General features: G+C 38.7%; 1 protein-coding gene and 1 pseudogene across 1 annotated transcript in view; both read left to right on the top strand.

The window, feature by feature from the left end:
• Positions 1-19046, top strand: part of LOC103100660 (mucin-16-like) — a 195532-nt gene that overhangs the window by 55200 nt on the left and 121286 nt on the right. The window lies entirely within an intron of this gene.
• On the top strand, positions 3621-4854 carry LOC130457915 (cathepsin B-like; annotated as a pseudogene).

Below are 19046 nucleotides of genomic sequence, written 5' to 3'. Positions count from 1 at the left end.
GTAATAATTAAAATAGTGGAAGACTTAAATTGTGGCAGATAAAAAAGTGTTTGGCTTAAATTGTGACCACAGAAATTATGGTTTCAAGAGTGTCTTGTTTTTAAATCAAATATAAGGTGGTCGCCAGGGAAAAATTCCCAATTATTAAATATACCCAAGTCAGCTGGGTTCTATAGAGATTTTAATTCATACAAATGAGGAATTAAAGAAAGGGGGAGAGAGAGAAAAAGGAAATAATGGGAAAAGATAGGTCAGCCCAGGCCAGCCCAGGCCCAAGCCCTAAGAGAGAGATCAGTCAGTCTTTTATCCACTCACCACAAGATTTGTCCATCCAAAGATTCTAGTGTTCAGAGAGACACCAGTTCAGTTTTGGCCAGCTGCCATCTCCAGAGAGAGAATCTCTGAGACTCTGAGACTCACCCAAGACTAAGAGAATTTTCTCTTATGTCACCTCCCCTAAGTTCTCACATCTACCAATCACAGTAGACATTTTCCAAAGGATAGACAATTCTTAATTCACACCTAAGAAGGTTTGAACTTTTGATTAAGTTCACACCTGAAAAACCTCCGAGTAAGTTTCTCACCTCTTTGCTCCTTGTAAATTCACAAGTTGCCTGACCTTTATAGGTACTTAGCACCCTTTTGTATTAGATCTAAAAATAGGCACAGATTAAGAACTTTTGCTTTACTATAAGTATGGGTTTAAGTATTTTTCATTTTTCAGCAAGGAGTTTCTTCTCCTAAAGCAGGCTTAAGTAGGGGTGGAGTAGAGGTTTCACATTCCTGATCTAAGTTCCTTCATTATTTAAAATGAGGAATGGTCTTAACCAAACCTTATGAAGTAGGGTCTGAGAATTTTTAAGGTTCACAAGTACTATACTTGATGATCACCACTTTATAATACAGTTTAAGATCTGATATTGCTAGGACTCCATCCTTCACATTTTTTTTCATTCATTCCCTTAATATTGTTGATCTTTTGTTTTTACAAATGAACTTCGTTATCATTTTTTCTAATATTATATATTTTTTGATAGATTGATAGCTATGGCACTGAATAAGTAAATTAGTTTTGATGGAATAGTCGTTTTATTATATTATCTTATCCTACCCTTGAACAATTAATATTTTTGCAATTGTTTAGATCTAGTTTTAATTGTATATAAAGTGTCTTTTAGTTGTTTTTGTTTAATTCTTGAGTTTGTCTTGGCATATAGATTCCCAAATATTTTACATTATCTAGAGTGATTTTTAATAGAATTTCTCTTTCTAATTCTTGCTGATGAATTTTTTGGATATAAAAAGAAATGATGATGATTCATGTGCTTTATTTTGTTTCCTGAAACTTTGCTAAAATTATCATTTCCACCAGGTTTTTAATTGATTTTCTTGGGTTCTCTAAGTATACCATCATATCATTTGCAAAGAGTGATAGTTTAGTTTTATCACAGCCTACAACTTTTGATTTCTTTTTTTCTCCTCTAATTGATGCAGTTAGCACTTTCTAGTATGGTATTAAATAATGGTAGTAATGATGGGCATCCTTGCTTCACTCCTAAATTTATTGGGAAGGCTCATAACTTATCCCAATTTCAGATGATACCTGTTGGTGGTTAGAAACAAATACTGTTTATTATTTTGAGGAAAGCCCCTTCTCTTCCTTTATGTCCTACTGGCTTTTTAAGTAGTAATAGGTATTGTATTTTGTCAAAGACTTTTCTGAATGGATTGGGATACTGATGTGATTTTGTGTGCTGTGTTTTAACATAAGTGCTTTGAGTTCATGTGGACAAAAAATTCTGAGTAGGCATCCTAGCACCAGGTCTGTATCTTTGGTAATTAGCATTGCTGTCTCTTCCACACCCCAACTCATGGCTGAGCACCTGCAGCTATGGGATCTACTTGGCCAGAATAATAAACTACAGGTCAGTGATGTTGTCCCAAACACTGTGTCAAAACACCAGAAGCTACCCTTATGTTCATACACAGAGTAATTAGGTTTTGCATACTGATACCCACTATAATACCCAGTGTTAAACCCATTTTAAAAATCAAAGTCTCCATAACCATTGAACCCATCAAATCTGTTGCCTTGCTTTCTCACATTATAATTTCTTGAATTGTCTAAAAACCTATCCCCTAAAATGACTGAGTTTCATTAAGTGACCAGGTTTATTACAAAATAGCAGTGAGGGGTTTGTCTACATTCTCTAGAATTTATAATATGCTATTCTAGGTGCTCTGTAATACTCTTAAGTGCAGCCACTGCTCAATCTTGCACTTCATTAGTTTTTAATTTAAGTATCAGATCTTTGATTTCTTTTGCTAAATTATCTAGGATATTATTCTTTATCTCAGCTTGTCTATCTTTGTTATCCTGAAAAATGTCAGAAGCTACACACCTAAGTTTATCCAGTCCCATCTCATCCCAATTTGGACAGTTGCTTATATGGTTTACATCTTTATCCAATTCATTTCTCAGCAGAATCTATCACCCTGTTCAGGAAAGTAGATGGGGTCTTTCATATGTCTTGTCTCAATCTTTCAAACTTTGACCACAACTCTGGTCTCTTTGAATTATCCTTCATCGTCTGGATAATGGCCTCTCTAGCAGTAATTAAATTTTTGTAACCCACAAAAGAATTATCTTCCCAATGGGGGTCCTGGGAAAACCAGTCAGCTAAACTAGGATTCCTATGTATATCCCCAATGATTTTCTGTTTTTCCCTTTTTGATAACAATTCATCCATTAACATGTCAAAGTCCAGATAGGTTGGATCTTTACTTTCTTCTTAAATTGTTTTACCATGGCCATTGGTTTTTCATCATAGCTTGGGTTAGGGTTATTGATGATATGATGATTTAAAAGACTCTAAATATGCTTGGGTAAATCTCTTGTGAACTCTTATATTGAGGATCCCAATCTCTGCGGTTATCATTGGCACCTCCCTGAGTGGAAACATAAGGGCAGGATTGTTTTCTAATGCTTGAGTTTCTTGTCCCACTTGGCTACCTCAATTTCTGTCTAATTCCATTGCCCCTGTGTCTTAGCCAACTAGTTATATTACATTTTAATTCTTTTCATCTTGGTCTCCAGATAATTAACCCTCAGTTTAAGCCCACTGTTTTCTAATTTTGTCTCATTCATGACTTTTCAATAGTTACAGATGGATAAGAGAACTTTCAGCATCATAACCATGGATACTAGCATTAATATTCCAAAGGGTAGATAGGATATAACCTAAAGGACCATAAGAGTCAAAACTGTCATCAAAAATCCATATGCCAACATCCCTTGGATATATAGAGGGATGGTAGGCTTAAGAAGAGTCCAGGAATAAATCCAATGTTAAAACAATTCAGCCACGTGTTGCTTAATGAGGCTGCCCTGCAAACTGCTTCATTTAACACAGTTGCTGGCTGGCTGACTTTTGCCTTTTGGTGCCACCTAAGGTTCAGTTCACTGAAACTGCAGGTACCAGACAAACAGCTTCAATCTTTCTCCTTCTCCAAAACTGTTATCCAGCAAAGCAGATCTACAAGCTTCTTCTTAGATAGGACTCCTCTTTATGAGGAAAGTAGAAACCCTCTTCAAATGGGTTTCAGAGGTCTTTTCCAGTGAGGTGCGGTGGTGTGGTCTAGTTGTTTTCTGAGAGCTTCTGAGCGGCATTGGAAGGAAGGGTAAATTAGGAGTCCGTTCCTCAAAATGTGGCGGTTCTTGGCCACCCTGTGTTGCCTGGTCGTACTGACCAGTGCCAAGAGCAGATTATCCTTTCCTCCTCTATCAGATGAAATGGTCAACCACATCAACAAGCTCAACACTGCATGGCAGGCTGCGCACAACTTCCTTAATGCAGACATGAGCTACATAAAGAAACTCTGTGGTACCTTCATGGGTGGAGCCAAGCTACTACCTTAGAGAATGATAATGGCTGATAATATGAAGCTACCAGAAAACTTTGATGCCTGGGAACAATGGCCAAACTGCCCTACTATCAAGGAAATAAGAGACCAGGGTTCCTGTGGATCTTGCTGGGCATTTGGAGCTGTGGAAGCTGTTTCTGACAGGATCTGTGTACACAGTAATGGAAATGCTAATGTAGAAGTGTCTGCTGAGGATCTGCTTAGCTGCTGTGGATCTGAATGTGGGGATGGCTGTAATGGAGGTTTTCCTGCTGGAGCTTGGAATTTCTGGACTAAGAAAGGCCTTGTATCTGGTGGTCTCTATGATTCCCATGTGGGCTGCTGACCTTATTCCATCCCTCCATGTGAGCACCATGTGAATGGCTCCCATTCTGCCTGTACTGGAGAAGAGGGCGACACCCCCAGGTGCAGGAAGAAGTGTGAAGAGGGCTATTCTACTCAGTACAAGGATGACAAAAACTACAGATCAACCCCCTATAGGGTACGTTCAAGTGAGCAGGAGATCATGGCTGAGATCTACAAGAATGGCCCTGTGGAGGGAGCTTTTAGTGTGTATGAAGACTTCCTATACTACAAGTCTGGAGTATACCAGCACGTTGCTGGAGAGATGCTTGGAGGTCACGCCATTCAAATCCTGGCTGGGGTGTGGAAAATGGAATCCGTTACTGGCTGGCTGCCAACTCCTGGAATATTGACTGGGGTGATAATGGCTTCTTTAAATTCCTCTGTGGAAAGAATCACTGTGGGATAGAATCTGAAATTGTGGCTGGAATTCCCAGAACGGATCAATATTGAAAGAAGATGTAACCTGCTGCTATTTGTCTAACTATCAATAGCCCTTTGTGACTTTTAATCTTTCAAAAAAGAAAAAAAATCTTGGGAATGGGAAGAAGGTGAATGTGGGCAAATGAATACTTTTAAAAGACTTAAGTTTGGAGAGATGCTCTTTTATTTATCTTTTGTTTAAAAAGGAAGTTTAAGGAGAGGATTTAGATAAATCATTGGGCTTTGAAAATTTGGTTGAGCTGAATTCTTGTGGGGTCAGCCAGCTCCATTGATAATAACATAGATGAATATTTCTTGATCTGACTCCAACTAATAATGCATGCCATTTCAGTTTAAGTAACTCTGTGAATAGCACATAGCACTGCTGGTAAACAGGCTGTGTAATACACTTGAGACCCAGGATGCTTTCTTTTAAAGAGGCCTTTTTTCCAGGGGTGTCTCCCAATTCCTGTTATCTTGACTCCTACAATTCCCCTCAACATTCATCTTTTAGGAACCTGAAGTCCAGGAACCAACAATGATTGAAGGAGTGGGGGGAGGAGTGTTTTCTCCCACAGGAATAGGGATGGGTTTTTTGTTTTGTTTTTTTAATATTTTGACTTAGGAAGGAGGCAAAGAAATTCTCAGAAATTGACTTGGCTCCCACTTGTTAGGGGTAGAGGGAGGTAGAGTTGTGGGATGGGCCACAAAATGTTAGAATCCTATTTTGTCCCAGTTCTCACTGGTAAAAATCCTATACTATGCTTACTTCTCCTTAGTGCCACTCCACTTTTAGTGCCAGTTAGCCCGAAGCTATTAAAGCTTTGCAGTATTGCACATGCCCTTGGGTCTTTTCTGTGGTGATAAAAAAATAGATTTCTCTATTTTTGTTTAATGTACCTTGATTGATCATACAAAAGAGTAGCCAGGATCCCTTTTACTCAATAGAAACCTGTGCCTGTGGTTTTAAAAGAAAAGCAGTAATCCCTCTTCTGATGTTCTTGGGGGACAGTCGAGAAGGAGCAGGATTATGGTTCTGTCCACAGGAGAAACAAGATTTTGTTGTTCTTGGGAAATCACTGCTTTACCCTATCATGCAATTTAATCTCAGTGTTGATTTTAGTGACTAAATGGAATCCAGGACCCTTGTGCCAATAAAAGATTTCTCGTAAAAAAGCCACAAAAAAAAAGAAGTCTCTTCCCTTTCACCAGCCGAGAGTAAAGTCAGAGAGGCCTGTCTCCAACAGCAGTCAAAGAAAGCAAGCTCAGTAACTGAAACCCAGTGAGTGAGTGACCCAGTCAGAGACCCAGTGAGAGGACATCACCAACTGACAGAACTTTTCTTGTGTTCTTTCTTGTAAATTCTGGTCTCACAAACTGCTTGTCCCCTCAGAGATCTCTTTATCAAATATCTTATTTAATCAACATGTTCATCAATATTCTGTTTTCCTTAGTATATTTTTATTAATTAGTTCATCCCATTCACATTCAGCATCCTAATTACTGTATTTCCCACCATCTTATTATTCCCTTTAGATGCTGCTCTATTCCCTTTCACTCTGATCCTCTGCTTTATGTTATATAGTTTTCACATTCTCAATCCCTTCCCTTTCCTCTCAGTGTAATCATCTCTTTCACCCCCTAATTTTTTGTACATTTCCTATCATACATACATATCATTTCATATCACGTTTACATATCATGATATCATGATAATCAGTTTGCTTCCTCATCCTCTTTTTGTTTTCTTTCTCTTTTTATTTAGTCAATTTAGAAATTATTCCTTGGTTACAAGAATCATATTCTTTCCCTCAATCTCCTTCCCCCGCCCTTCCCTTAGCCGACGTGCAATTACACTGGTTATTACATGTGTCCTTGATCAAAACCTATTTCCATGTTATTGATGTTTGCACTAGAATGTTCACTCAGAGTCTACATCCCCAGTCATATCCCCTTGACCCATGTATCAAGGAGTTGTTTTTCTTCTGTGTTTCTACTCCCACAGTTTTCCCTCTGAATGTGGATAGTGTTCTTTCTCATAGATCCCTCTAAGTTGTTCAGGATCACTGCCTTGCCACTAATGGAGAAGTCCATTACATTCACACAGTGGATCAGTCTCTGTGTACAATGTTCTCCTGGTTTTGCTCCTCTCACTCTGCTTCAATTCCTGGAAGTTGTTCCAGTTCACATGGAATCCCTCCAGTTTATTATTCCTTTTAGCACAATAGTATTCCATCACCAACATATACCACAATTTGTTCAGCCATTCCCCAATTGAAGGGCATCCCCTCATTTCCCATTTTTTTGCCACCAGAAAGAGCACAGCTATGAATATTTTTGTACAAGTCTTTTCCCTCATTATCTCTTTGGGGTACAAACCCAGCAGTGCTATGGCTGGATCAAAGGGCAGACAGTCTTTTAGCACCCTTTGGGCATAGTTCCAGATTGCCCTCCAGAATGGTTGGATCAATTCACAACTCCACCAGCAGTGCATTAATATCCCAATTTTGTCTGCAGTTTTTTTAAATGGAAGTGCTCTATCTCTACCTGTAGGATTTTGTCAATAAAATATGGAAATGCTGATAACTTATGGGTTTTTAATATCTTGCAACTTTGATAAAGCTATTATTTTAACTAGTTTTTTAGTGGAATCTTTAGGGCTCTCAAAGTATACCATCATATTGACTGCATGGTATGATAGTTTTCTTTCCTTGTTGCCTATTCTTATTATTTTAATTTTAAAAAATCTTACTGATATAATATTTCTAACACAATATTGAATAATAGTGATGATAATGTACATTCTTGATTCACCTTTTATATTTTTAGAAGTTTTCTAGCATAAGTTCTCCATAGCATAAGGTCTCTAGCATAAGAACATAAGTTCTCCAAAATTACAAGATCCAAATTGTCTCCCTCCCTCCCTAGCTACCCCATTCCTGAGATGGTAAAGCAATCTGATCTCCACATTAGTCACTCTTGTGAGAAGATACTATATAAAATTAAAACACAAATAAAATACAGTGATGAAGAGTACAATTGATCTGCATTCAGACTCCAGTGGATTCTCTCAAAGTGGCTAGTATTCTTTTTTTTTTTTAAACCCTTACCTTCCATCTTGGAGTCAATACAGTGTATTGGAATCTTTAGGGCTCTCGAAGTATACCATCATGTTGTCTGCATGGTGTGATAGTTTTGTTTCCTCGTTGCCTATTCTTATTCATTTAATTTAAAAAATCACTGATATAATATTTCTAACACAATCCTGAATAATAGTGATGATAATGGACATTCTTGCTTCAACTTTTATATTTTTAGGAAGGTCAATACTGTGTATTGGCTGCTCCAAGGCAGAAGAGTGGTAAGGGGGGTAGGCAATGGGGGTCAAGTGACTTGCCCAGGGTTACATAGCTGGCAAGTGTTTTGAGGCCAGATTTGAACCTAGGACCTCCCATCTCTAGGCTTGGCTCTCAATTCACTGAGTTCCCCAGCTGCCCCCAGGGAGGTGGATAGTATTCTTATAGAAAGTCGGTGCATCTTTCTTTCTCTCACTTTTTTTTATATCATTCCAACAAAAATAATCATACTTGTGGCTCGTCTATGTAGAATCCTTCTAAATGTCCTAAGAAAGATAAAATTCTTAGGAGTAACATGTGTCATCTTTCCATATAGGAATATAAACAGTTTAACCATATTCAGTCCCGTATGATTTCTGTCATGCTTACCTTTTCATGCCTTGAAACGTCTCTATTTCATTAAATAGTCTTTTAAGCCTCCTTTTTCCCCCAAAAAGATGGTACTCAATTTTTCTGTATAAGCCACTCTTGATTGTAATCCTAGCTCCTTTGCCTTCCAGAATGTCATTTCAAGCTCTCTTCTTTTATTATATGGCAGCTGCTAAATCTTGTGTGATCTTGGCTATGGCTCCAGAATATTGAATTAGTTTCTTTCTGGCTGCTTACTAAATTTTTCCTTGATCCCTGGGAATTCTGGAATTTGGTTTGATATTCTCAGGAATTTTCATTTCAGGATCTACTTTAAGACATGATGGGTAGATTTTTTCAATTTCTATTTTACCCTTTTGATTCTAAGATCTCAGGGTAGTTGTCTTTGAAAAAAAATTTGAAATATGATATTTAGGCTCTTTTTATGTCATGGCTTTCATTTCAGTTCATCCAAAAATTCCAAGATTATGTCTCCTCAGATCTTTTTTCAGGATCAGTTGTTTTTCCACTGACATATTCCAAATTTTATTTTTCCCCATTCAATTTTGTTTTATTTTTTATTGATATCTCATAGAATCATCAGCTTCCATTTGCTCAATTCTAATTTTTAAGAAATTATTTTCTTCAGTGAGGTTTTGCATATCCTATTCCAGTTTGTCAATACTGTGTTTTAAGTAGTTTTTTCTTCAATAAATTCTGATGACTTTTTTTTTTTTACTATTTGGCAGATTCTGGTTTTTAATATATTCTTCTCTTCAATATTTTTTGTGCCTCTCTTACCAAATTGTTAATTTTCTTTTCTTACTTTACCTGTGTCACTCTTTTTTTTTGCCCAAAATTTTCTTTTACATTTATCTTTCTCTTTTTTTGGGGGGGGGGGGTTTGACTAGTTTACATTTTTCTTTGAGACTTTGCTTGTATCTATTTTCACATTGCTGAATTCTTCAGTTTATAGCTTGATCTTCCCTGTTATCGGAGTAGCTTTTTATGACCAAGTTCTTTTGTTGTTAATTCATTTTTGCAGCCTATTTTTCGACTTTAAATTTTATGGTAAAGTTGGGTTCTTCTCACCTGTAGTTGGGGGAGGCAGCATCCCAAACTTCAGGGTTTTTTGTGCTACTATTTTCAGAAGCAGTCTTGTGGTCCATAAGTTTTGGGAGCTTCCCAGGTGGGGTGGTCTTTCATCAGTCATCGCTCACTTGGTCTATGCTCTGGTTTTTACCTAGGAATAGCTCTATTCTCCTGTAGCCACAAGCATTAGAATTCTTTTTGCCCTAGAATAGGGCCCCTGCTCCCTTTCAGCTTTAGCTCCTTCTTTAATCCTTCTCTCTTTTTTCTTGTCCCCACCTGTTTCCTGCTTGAGTTTAATTTACTTCTATACAAAGCTCTGGATGTGTGTGTGTGCTTGACACTTCTTTTTCTGGGTCAGACCAGAGGCTTTCCCCACTTTTTTATGCTTTTTGTATCTCTTCTTCTCCTGTATCCTAGCTATGAGAAGCAGCAGGTTCTTCCCCATTTCTTCTCTATGGCAATCCTTCATTCTGCTTTTTCTTTCCTCTTAAAACCAATCAAACACAACAGAATCCTCCCCGTGTATTGTCTGTCTTGATTGCTCAGTGGAATTCTTACAGGAGAGTTGTTCCATCTTTTTTATTTCTGTTATGATATAAATCCATCCTTGCCATCTATCTAGTATGAGAGACAGAGCAGTAGGGAGCTAGTAGGCTGAACCATTGCTCTGCTTTGGTCACTGCATCTCTCCCACCTGGGCTAGACCTTCCTCCCAAGAACCCTGAGAAGAGGAGCACTCCTCTGCAAGCTCCCCTGCTTCATGCTGATCTGTGTGGACATCCCTGAGGGTAAGCCTCTCCAAGGAGAAGGAACGGGACATCCTGACCACTATGGACACTGATGGCCGACGTAATGGCTGACCAATAGCTGGGTCTGGGTAGTCCAAAAGCCCTAGGTATAGCGGCAAAGCTGCCCAGACCACTGGCTCAGGCCCACTCAGTCCTCTTGAGGGAGCAATCCCAATGGAGGCAGAACCTGAACACTGTCTCTGCCAGCCTGTAGACTTTGCCTCCTCAGCAGCCACAGCTCCTTATAGCCCGGCCTCGCAGAGGATGAGTCCAGCTGACGCCAAGAGCTGAGCCAAGCGCAGGAAGAACAAGCCGGGCGGTGGGAGCAGCGGTAACAGCGGCGGTGGCTGCGGAGGCCGCAAGGCTGGCCGGGCCGTGGCCCAGGCAGAGGTGGAGGCGGCCTTGAAGGGTCCCCAACCCCTGGCATGGCTTCCCTCCAGAGCACTGCAGTAGGCCTGCTCTTGGCCCAGGCCACGATGCCCAACGGGCCCCTGGACAATCCCTCACCCTCTTTCTAACTTAGTTTCTTCCATATTCTCTACTACAAAGAATACTTTTTGACAATTACAGATATTCTCTTTCCATTTAGACATATAAACATTTTGACCTTAATGAGTCCATTCAATTTTCTCTTTTTTATTTACCATTTTGGGCTTCTCTTCTGCCTCATGTTTGGGCATAAATTTTTTTTTATTTTGGTCTGACTTATTCCTCAGGAATGCTTGGAAATCTGCTATATTATTGAATTTCCATTCTCCCCCTGAAAGAATATACTCAGTTTTGCTGTATAGGTGACTCTGGGTTATAAATACAGATCTTTTGCCTTCCTGAATATCCTATTCCATAACACTCTATCCTTCAGTGTAGAAGCTGCTAGATCCTGTGTAATCCCGATTTCAGTTTCATGATATTTGAATTTTTTATGGCTGCTTACAGTATTTTCTTTTTAGCTTGGTGGCTCTTGAATTTATTACATTCTTGGAAATTGTCATTTGAGCATTTCTTTCTAGAAGTGATCTGTGAATTTTTTCAATTTCAATTTTATTTTTGTGTCTGAGGATATCTCATGAGTTTTCTTTGGTAATTTCTGGTAGTGTGACACCCTACACCAAAATAAACTCAGAATGGATGAATGAACTGAATATAAAGAAGGAAACTATAAGCAAATTAGGCAAACACAGAATAGTATACTTGTCAGATCTTTGGGAAAGGAAAGATGTTAAAACCAAGCAAAAGCTAGAAAAAAATCACAAAATGTAAAATCAATCATTTTGATTACATCAAATTAAAAAGCTTTTCTACAAACAAAACTAATGCATCCAAAATTAGAAGTGTAAAGATTAAAATTTGGGGAAGCTGAGGCAGGTAGAAATTAGTTTCTCTCTGCAAGGACTATTATATTTTTAGAGTTTTATTGAAGATTAATGATTAAAGAAAATACAGGATAAGAAAGCACGTGTCTAGGCCCAGCCTAGACACCCTCACCTACATTATGAAAAGAGCTGTGTCTGCTTGCAAGCGGAAACAGGAAAGGGCCACAAAAGCCTTTCCAATCAGGTTAAATACTCCTTCTCCATCTCTGCCCAGGTGAGAATTCAGTGACATTACAAAGCATCCTGGGGAAGTGGACCAAGGACCAATTCTTTGGATTGAAGTTCTGTATTCAAGTCCATTTTTACATTTCACCATTTGATTCTAATTGGGAAAGGTTTCCCCAAAAAGGATCATGAAAACATAATCAACTTAAAGATTACAATAATTTGAGAATGAGGAGAGGAACAAAACCAATAACTGCTGGACACATTGACAAAGAGCCAGTAAGGGGGCAGTCCCCTTTCTGGCATGAAAGTATACATACAAATAAATGTTCAATCAACTACACCCAAAGTTCATTTTTGTGCAGCTTGTGATCTGGAGGCTTCTTCTTTTTTTTTTTTTAATATATTTTATTTGATCATTTCCAAGCATTATTTGTTAAAGATATAGATCATTTTCTTTTCCTCTCCCCCACCCCCCATAGCCGACGCGTAAGTCCACTGGGCATTAGATGTTTTCTTGATTTGAACCCATTGCTTTGTTGATAGTATTTGCATTAGAGTGTTCATTTAGAGTCTCTCCTCTGTCATGTCCCCTCAACCTCTGTATTCAGGCAGTTGCTTTTCCTCGGTGTTTCCACTCCCATAGTTTATCCTTTGCTTATGAATGGTGTTTTTTCTCCTGGATCCCTGCAAGATGTTCAGGGACATTACACCGCCACTAATGGAGAAGTCCATTACATTCGATTATACCACAGTGTATTAGTCTCTGTGTACAATGTTCTCCTGGTTCTGCTCCTCTCGCTCTGCATCACTTCCTGGAGGTTGTTCCAGTCTCCATGGAACTTCTCCACTTTATTATTCCTTTTAGCACAATAGTACTCCATCACCAACATATACCACAGTTTGTTCAGCCATTCCCCAATTGATGGGCATCTCCTCGTTTTCCATTTTTTGGCGACCACAAAGAGCGCAGCTATGAATATTTTTGTACAAGTCTTTTTGTCCATTATCTCTTTGGGGTACAGACCCAGCAGTGCTATGGCTGGGTCAAAGGGTAGATATTCTTTTGTCGCCCTTTGGGCATAGTTCCAAATTGCCCTCCAGAATGGTTGGATCAGTTCACAACTCCACCAGCAATGAATTAATGTCCCTATTTTGCCACATCCCCTCCAGCATTCATTACTTTCCTTTGCTGTTATGTTAGCCAATCTGCTAGGTGTGAGGTGATACCTCAGAGTTGTTTTGATTTGCATCTCTCTGATTATAAGAGATGTAGAACACTTCTTCATGTGCTTGTTAATAGTTTTGATTTCTTTATCTGAGAACTGCCTATCCATTTCCCTTGCCCATTTATCAATTGGAGAATGGCTTGATTTTTTGTACAATTGATTTAGCTCATTATAAATATGAGTAATTAAACCTTTGTCAGAGGTTTCTATGAAGATTTTTCCCCAATTTGTTGTTTCCCTTCTGATTTTAGTTACATTGGTTTTGTTTGTACAAAAGCTTTTTAGTTTGATGTAGTCAAAATTATTTATTTTACATTTTGTGATTCTTTCTATATCTTGCTTGGTTTTAAAGCCTTTCCCCTCCCAAAGGTCTGACATGTATACTATTCTGTGTTTACCCAATTTACTTATGGTTTCCTTCTTTATGTTTAAGTCACTCAACCATTCTGAATTTATCTTGGTGTAGGGTGTGAGGTGTTGATCTATTCCTAGTCTCTCCCACACTGTCTTCCAATTTTCCCAGCAGTTTTTATCGAATAGTGGATTTTTGTCCCAAAAGCTGGGATCTTTGGGTTTATCGTATACTGTCTTGCTGAGGTCACTTTCCCCCAGTCTATTCCACTAATCTTTCTGTTTCTTAGCCAGTACCAAATTGTTTTGATGACTGCTGCTTTGTAATATAGTTTTAGGTCAGGGACTGCAAGGCCCACATCATATGTGTTTTTTTTTTCATTATTTCCTTGGATATCCTTGATCTTTGGTTCTTCCAAATGAACTTTGTTATGTTTTTTTCTAAATCAGTGAAGAAGTATTTTGGTAGTTCAATGGGTATGGCACTAAATAGATAAATAAGTTTGGGTAGGATGGTCATTTTTATTATATTGGCTTGTCCTATTCATGAGCAGTTAATGTTTTTCCATTTGCTCAAGTCTAGTTTTAGTTGTGTGGTGAGTGTTTTGTAGTTGTGTTCATATAGTTCCTGTGTTTGTCTTGGGAGGTAGATTTCTAGGTATTTTATTTTGTCTAAGGTGATTTTGAATGGGATTTCTCTTTCTAGTTCTTGCTGCTGAGCTGTGTTGGAGATATATAGAAAAGCTGATGATTTGTGTGGGTTTATTTTGTATCCTGCAACTTTGCTAAAGTTGTTGATTATTTCAATTAGCTTTTTGGTTGAATCTCTAGGATTCTTTAAGTAGGCCATCATGTCATCCGCAAAGAGTGATAACTTGGTCTCCTCCTTGCCTATTTTGATGCCTTCAATTCCTTTATCTTCTCTAATTGCTACTGCTAGTGTTTCTAGTACAATGTCAAATAGTAGAGGTGATAATGGGCATCCTTGTTTCACTCCTGATCTTATTGGGAATGCATCTAGTTTATCCCCATTGCAGATGATATTAGCTGTTGGTTTTAGATATATACTGTTTGTTATTTTTAGGAATGACCCTTCTATTCCTATGCTTTCTAGTGTTTTTAATAGGAATGGGTTTTGTATTTTATCAAAGGCTTTTTCTGCATCTATTGAGATAATCATGTGGTTCTTGCTAGTTTGCTTGTTGATGTGGTCAATTATGTGGATGGTTTTCCTAATGTTGAACCAGCCCTGCATCCCTGGTATGAATCCTACTTGATCATGGTGAATGATCCTTCTGATCACTTGCTGGACTCTTTTTGCTAGTATCCTATTTAAGATTTTTGCATCTATATTCATTAGGGTGATTGGCCTATAGTTTTCTCTCTCTGTTTTTGACCTGCCTGGTTTTGGATTCAGTACCATGTTTGTGTCGTAAAAGGAGTTTGGTAGAACTCCCTCTGTGCTTATTATGTCAAATAGTTTGTATAGTATTGGGATTAACTGTTCTCTGAATGTTTGATAGAATTCACAGGTGAATCCATCAGGCCCTGGGGATTTTTTCTTAGGAAGTTCTTTGATGGCTTGTTGGATTTCAATTTCTGATATGGGATTATTTAGGAATTCTATTTCCTCTTCTGTTAGTCTAGGCAGTTTGTATTTTTGTATATATTCATCCATTTCTCCTAAATTGGTGTATTTATTGCCATATAATTGGGCAAAGTAATTTCTAATGATTGCCTTCATTTCATCTTCATCGGCGGTGCTGTCCCCCTTTTCATCTTTAATGCTGTGAATTTGCTTTTCTTCCTTTTTTTAATTAGATTGACCAGTACTTTGTCTATTTTGTTTGTTTTTTTAAAGTACCAGCTTCTTGTCTTATTTATTAAATCAATAGTTCTATCACTTTCGATTTTATTAATTTCTCCCTTAATTTTTAGGATTTCTAGTTTGGTTTTCTGCTGGGGGGTTTTAATTTGATTGCTTTCGAGTTTTTTCATTTGCATTTCCAATTGATTGATCTCTGCTCTCCCTTGTTTGTTAATATAAGCATTCAGGGATATGAATTTACCTCTGATTACCACTTTGGCTGCATCCCAAAAGGTTTGAAAGGATGTTTCGCCATTGTCATTTTCCTCGATGAAATTATTGTTTCTATGATTTCTTCTTTAACTAAATGGTTTTGGAGTATCATATTGTTTAATTTCCAATTGGTTTTAGATTTGGTTTTCCATGTACCATTACTAATCATTATTTTTATTGCCTTGTGATCTGAGAAGGCTGCATTCATTATTTCTGCTTTTCTGCATTTGTGTGCTATGTTTCTGTGACCTAATGTATGGTCAATTTTTGTGAATGCGCCATGTGGTGCTGAGAAGAAGGTGTATTCCTTTTTATCCCTATTTATTTTTCTCCATATCTCTACTAATTCTAATTTTTCTAAGATTTCATTCACTTCTTTTACCTCTTTCTTATTTATTTTTTTATTTGATTTATCTAAATTTGATAATGGTTGGTTTAAGTCTCCCACTAGTATGGTTTTATTGTCTATTTCTTCCTTCAATTCTCCTAGTTTCTCCATTAGAAATTTGGGTGCTATATTATTTGGTGCATACATGTTGATTAATGATATTTCCTCATTGTCTAGAGTCCCTTTTAACAAAATATAATTACCTTCCCTATCCCTTTTGATCAGGTCTATTTTTGCATTGGCTTTATCAGATATCATGATTACCACTCCTGCCTTCTTTCTATCAGTTGAGGCCCAGAAGGTCTTACTCCTTCCTTTAATTCTGACCTTGTGGGTGTCAACCCGCCTCATGTGTGTTTCTTGAAGACAACATATGGTAGGGTTTTGGATTCTAATCCATTCTGCTATTCGTCAACGTTTTATGGGTGAGTTCATCCCATTCACATTCAAAATTATGATTGTCATTTGTGGACTCCCTGGCATTTTGATAGCTTTCCCTAATTCTAACCTTTTCTTCTTTGGCTCTACCTTTTAGTCCAGTGATTTACTTTGAATCAGTCCCCCTTGTCCCCTTCCTTGATGTTTCCCTTTTTAGTCCCTCCCTTTTCCCCCCTCCCCCTTTCTTTCCCTCCCTTTTTGTTCTCCCTCCCTCCGTCCCCCCTTTGGTTTTCCCTTCTCCCTACCCTTGTTGGGTAAGATAGAATTCAAGATCCCAATGGATCTGGATGTTTTTCCCTCTCAGAGTTGATTTCCCTGAGATTGAGGTTTAAGTACCCCCCCCTCTTCCTCTCCTTCTTATAGGAGTTTTCTTCCTCTCCCCTTCCCATGTGAATCTTTGTGTGAGAATGATTATTCTATTTGGTCTTTCTTTACCCCCTATTTATATATTACATTTTCCCCACATGTTGGTATACATAGATTGATATAAATGTAGTCCTTATAGAAGAGTGTTTGAGTAAAAGAAGAAGATAACATTTTCCCCCTTTCCTTAATATTTACCTTTTCAGGTATTCCTTGCTCTTTGATTTTTGATATCTAACTTTCCACAGAGCTCTGGTCTTTTCTTTGCAAAAAGTTGGAAATCTTCTATTTTGTTGAATGCCCATACTTTCCCTTGGAAGTATATAGTCAGTTTTGCTGGGTAGCTGATTCTTGGTTGGAGACCCAGCTCTCTTGCCTTTCTGAAGATCATGTTCCATGCCTTACGATCATTCAGAGTAGAACTTGCAAGGTCTTGTGTGACCCTGATTGGCATTCCTTTATATCTAAATTGTCTTTTTCTGGCTTCCTGTAGGATTTTTTCTTTTGTTTGATAGCTTTGGAATTTGGCAATTACATTCCTGGGAGTTGTCTTTTGGGGGGTTAGTGTAGAAGGTGTTCTGTGAGCTCTGTCAGTGGCTGTATTGCCCCCTTGTTCTAGAATCTCTGGGCAATTTTCTTTGATTATATCTTGTATCACCATATCGAGTTTGGTGTTTATTTCTGGCTTTTCTGGTAGTCCAATTATTCTTAAATTATCTCTTCTCCCTCTATTTTCCAGATCTATCACCTTGTCGGTGAGATATTTTATGTTCTCTTCTAATTTCTTGGTGTTTTGGCTTTGCTTTATTAGTTCTTGCTTTAAAGCCTGGTTTTCTTTTACAGTTTGGTCAAACTGGTTTTGTAGATGCGTGAATTTCTTTTGCATTATTTCCCACTTTTCCTCCCAGAAGGTTTCCATCTTTTTGGTCATTTCTGATTCAAATTCTTCATGGGTTTGTGGAGAGTTTCCATTTCCTTTGGAAGATTTTGGAGCATTTTCTTGTAGGTCTTCTTCTATCTGCTCTTTATTTTGTATTTTGGCTCCATAGAATGTGTCCAAAGTCGCCCCTTTCTTCTTATTTTTCTTGGTATTTTGGGGCTTCTGTGCTTCTGTGGAGTTTGCCATCTCTGAATGTGGAGGATTAGCTTTTCTTATCTCTGTCTGGTGTTCAGAGGCTTTAGTCCTGGGCAGATTGTCAGTTCTATGAGGTTTCCCTGGGTTAAATTGAGTATGCCTCACTGGAACTGGAGTGGAAGGGTTGGACCAGGAGGCCACACTCTCCCCCGGCTCTCTGGGTCGGGTTGCTTTCCGGAAGTTGCCTTCAGAATAGCTGGCCGTGAGGCTGTTTTGTCGGCCTTGGGGGGATTGGCTTCGGCTTCCCAGAGCTCCGAGGGCAGGGACTTTCGCTGAGACTTGGATAGCAGGATCCAGCCCGTGAGGCTGTCTTGCCCGCCCTGACGGTTGCTATTGTTTCAGACAAGCCTGCTCTCTGCAGCGGGAGCTCCGAGGGCAGTGACTTTCACTGAGACTTGGATAGCAGGATCCAGCCCGTGAGGCTGTCTTGCCCGCCCTGAGGGTTGCTGTTGTTTCAGACAAGACTGCTCTCTGCGGTGGGGAGCTCCGAGGGCAGTGACTTTCACTGGGACTCGGATAGAAGGCCCTGAGGGTTGTTGTTCCGAGGACCCTGCTCCCTGAGCCCAGCAGGGCTGCGGCTTCCGGGAGCCTTGGACTCTGTGCTCCTACCCCTTAGGTCCGAGTGATCTCGGGTTCTGGCTTTTGAGGGGGGCCGTACCTTTTGATCCGGGTCCAGGTCCAGGAGGGTTCCCAGGGTCTATGCTGTTAATCGTTTTGAATTTCGGCGCCTTAGGAGCTTATAGTTTGAGATCGGTTGGGAAGGGTTTTCCGGAGATCTGAACTTTAGCTTTCTCTAAGCCGCCATCTTAACCGGAAGTTGGAGGCTTCTTCATGGTGTGTTCTCCAATAGTTCAGTTTCTGGATTCAGAGAGGTAGCATCTTCCTTTACCTAAACTTTTTCTCAAGACGAATTTAAACTTTGTAAATTAAATAATCATATTTTTTACATTCCCCCTTTAAGAGGGTGATTGAAAAATACATGATCACTTAGGGATGCATGGCTGAGGTATGAGGTATATGAATCAATTGGCAAGAGAAATTAAAAAAGATATCAGAAAAATCCAAATAAAAGAAAATACTGTATGAAAATATAGACTATCAAAGTATCTTATATGTGTAAAATTCCAAGTAAAAAGAAAAATAAATCTATAACAGATCCTTGAATAAGGGCGCAATTAAAATGATCTAAGCAATGATACATTTACCCAGTCAGTAGCCAGGACTACAGAAAGTTACCACACTATGAAAGAC

Source organism: Monodelphis domestica, chromosome 3, assembly GCF_027887165.1.
Source record: "Monodelphis domestica isolate mMonDom1 chromosome 3, mMonDom1.pri, whole genome shotgun sequence".
Taxonomy (NCBI): domain Eukaryota; kingdom Metazoa; phylum Chordata; class Mammalia; order Didelphimorphia; family Didelphidae; genus Monodelphis; species Monodelphis domestica.
Note: the sequence above shows the minus strand (reverse complement) of the source record. Positions and strands in the feature narration are given on the sequence as shown.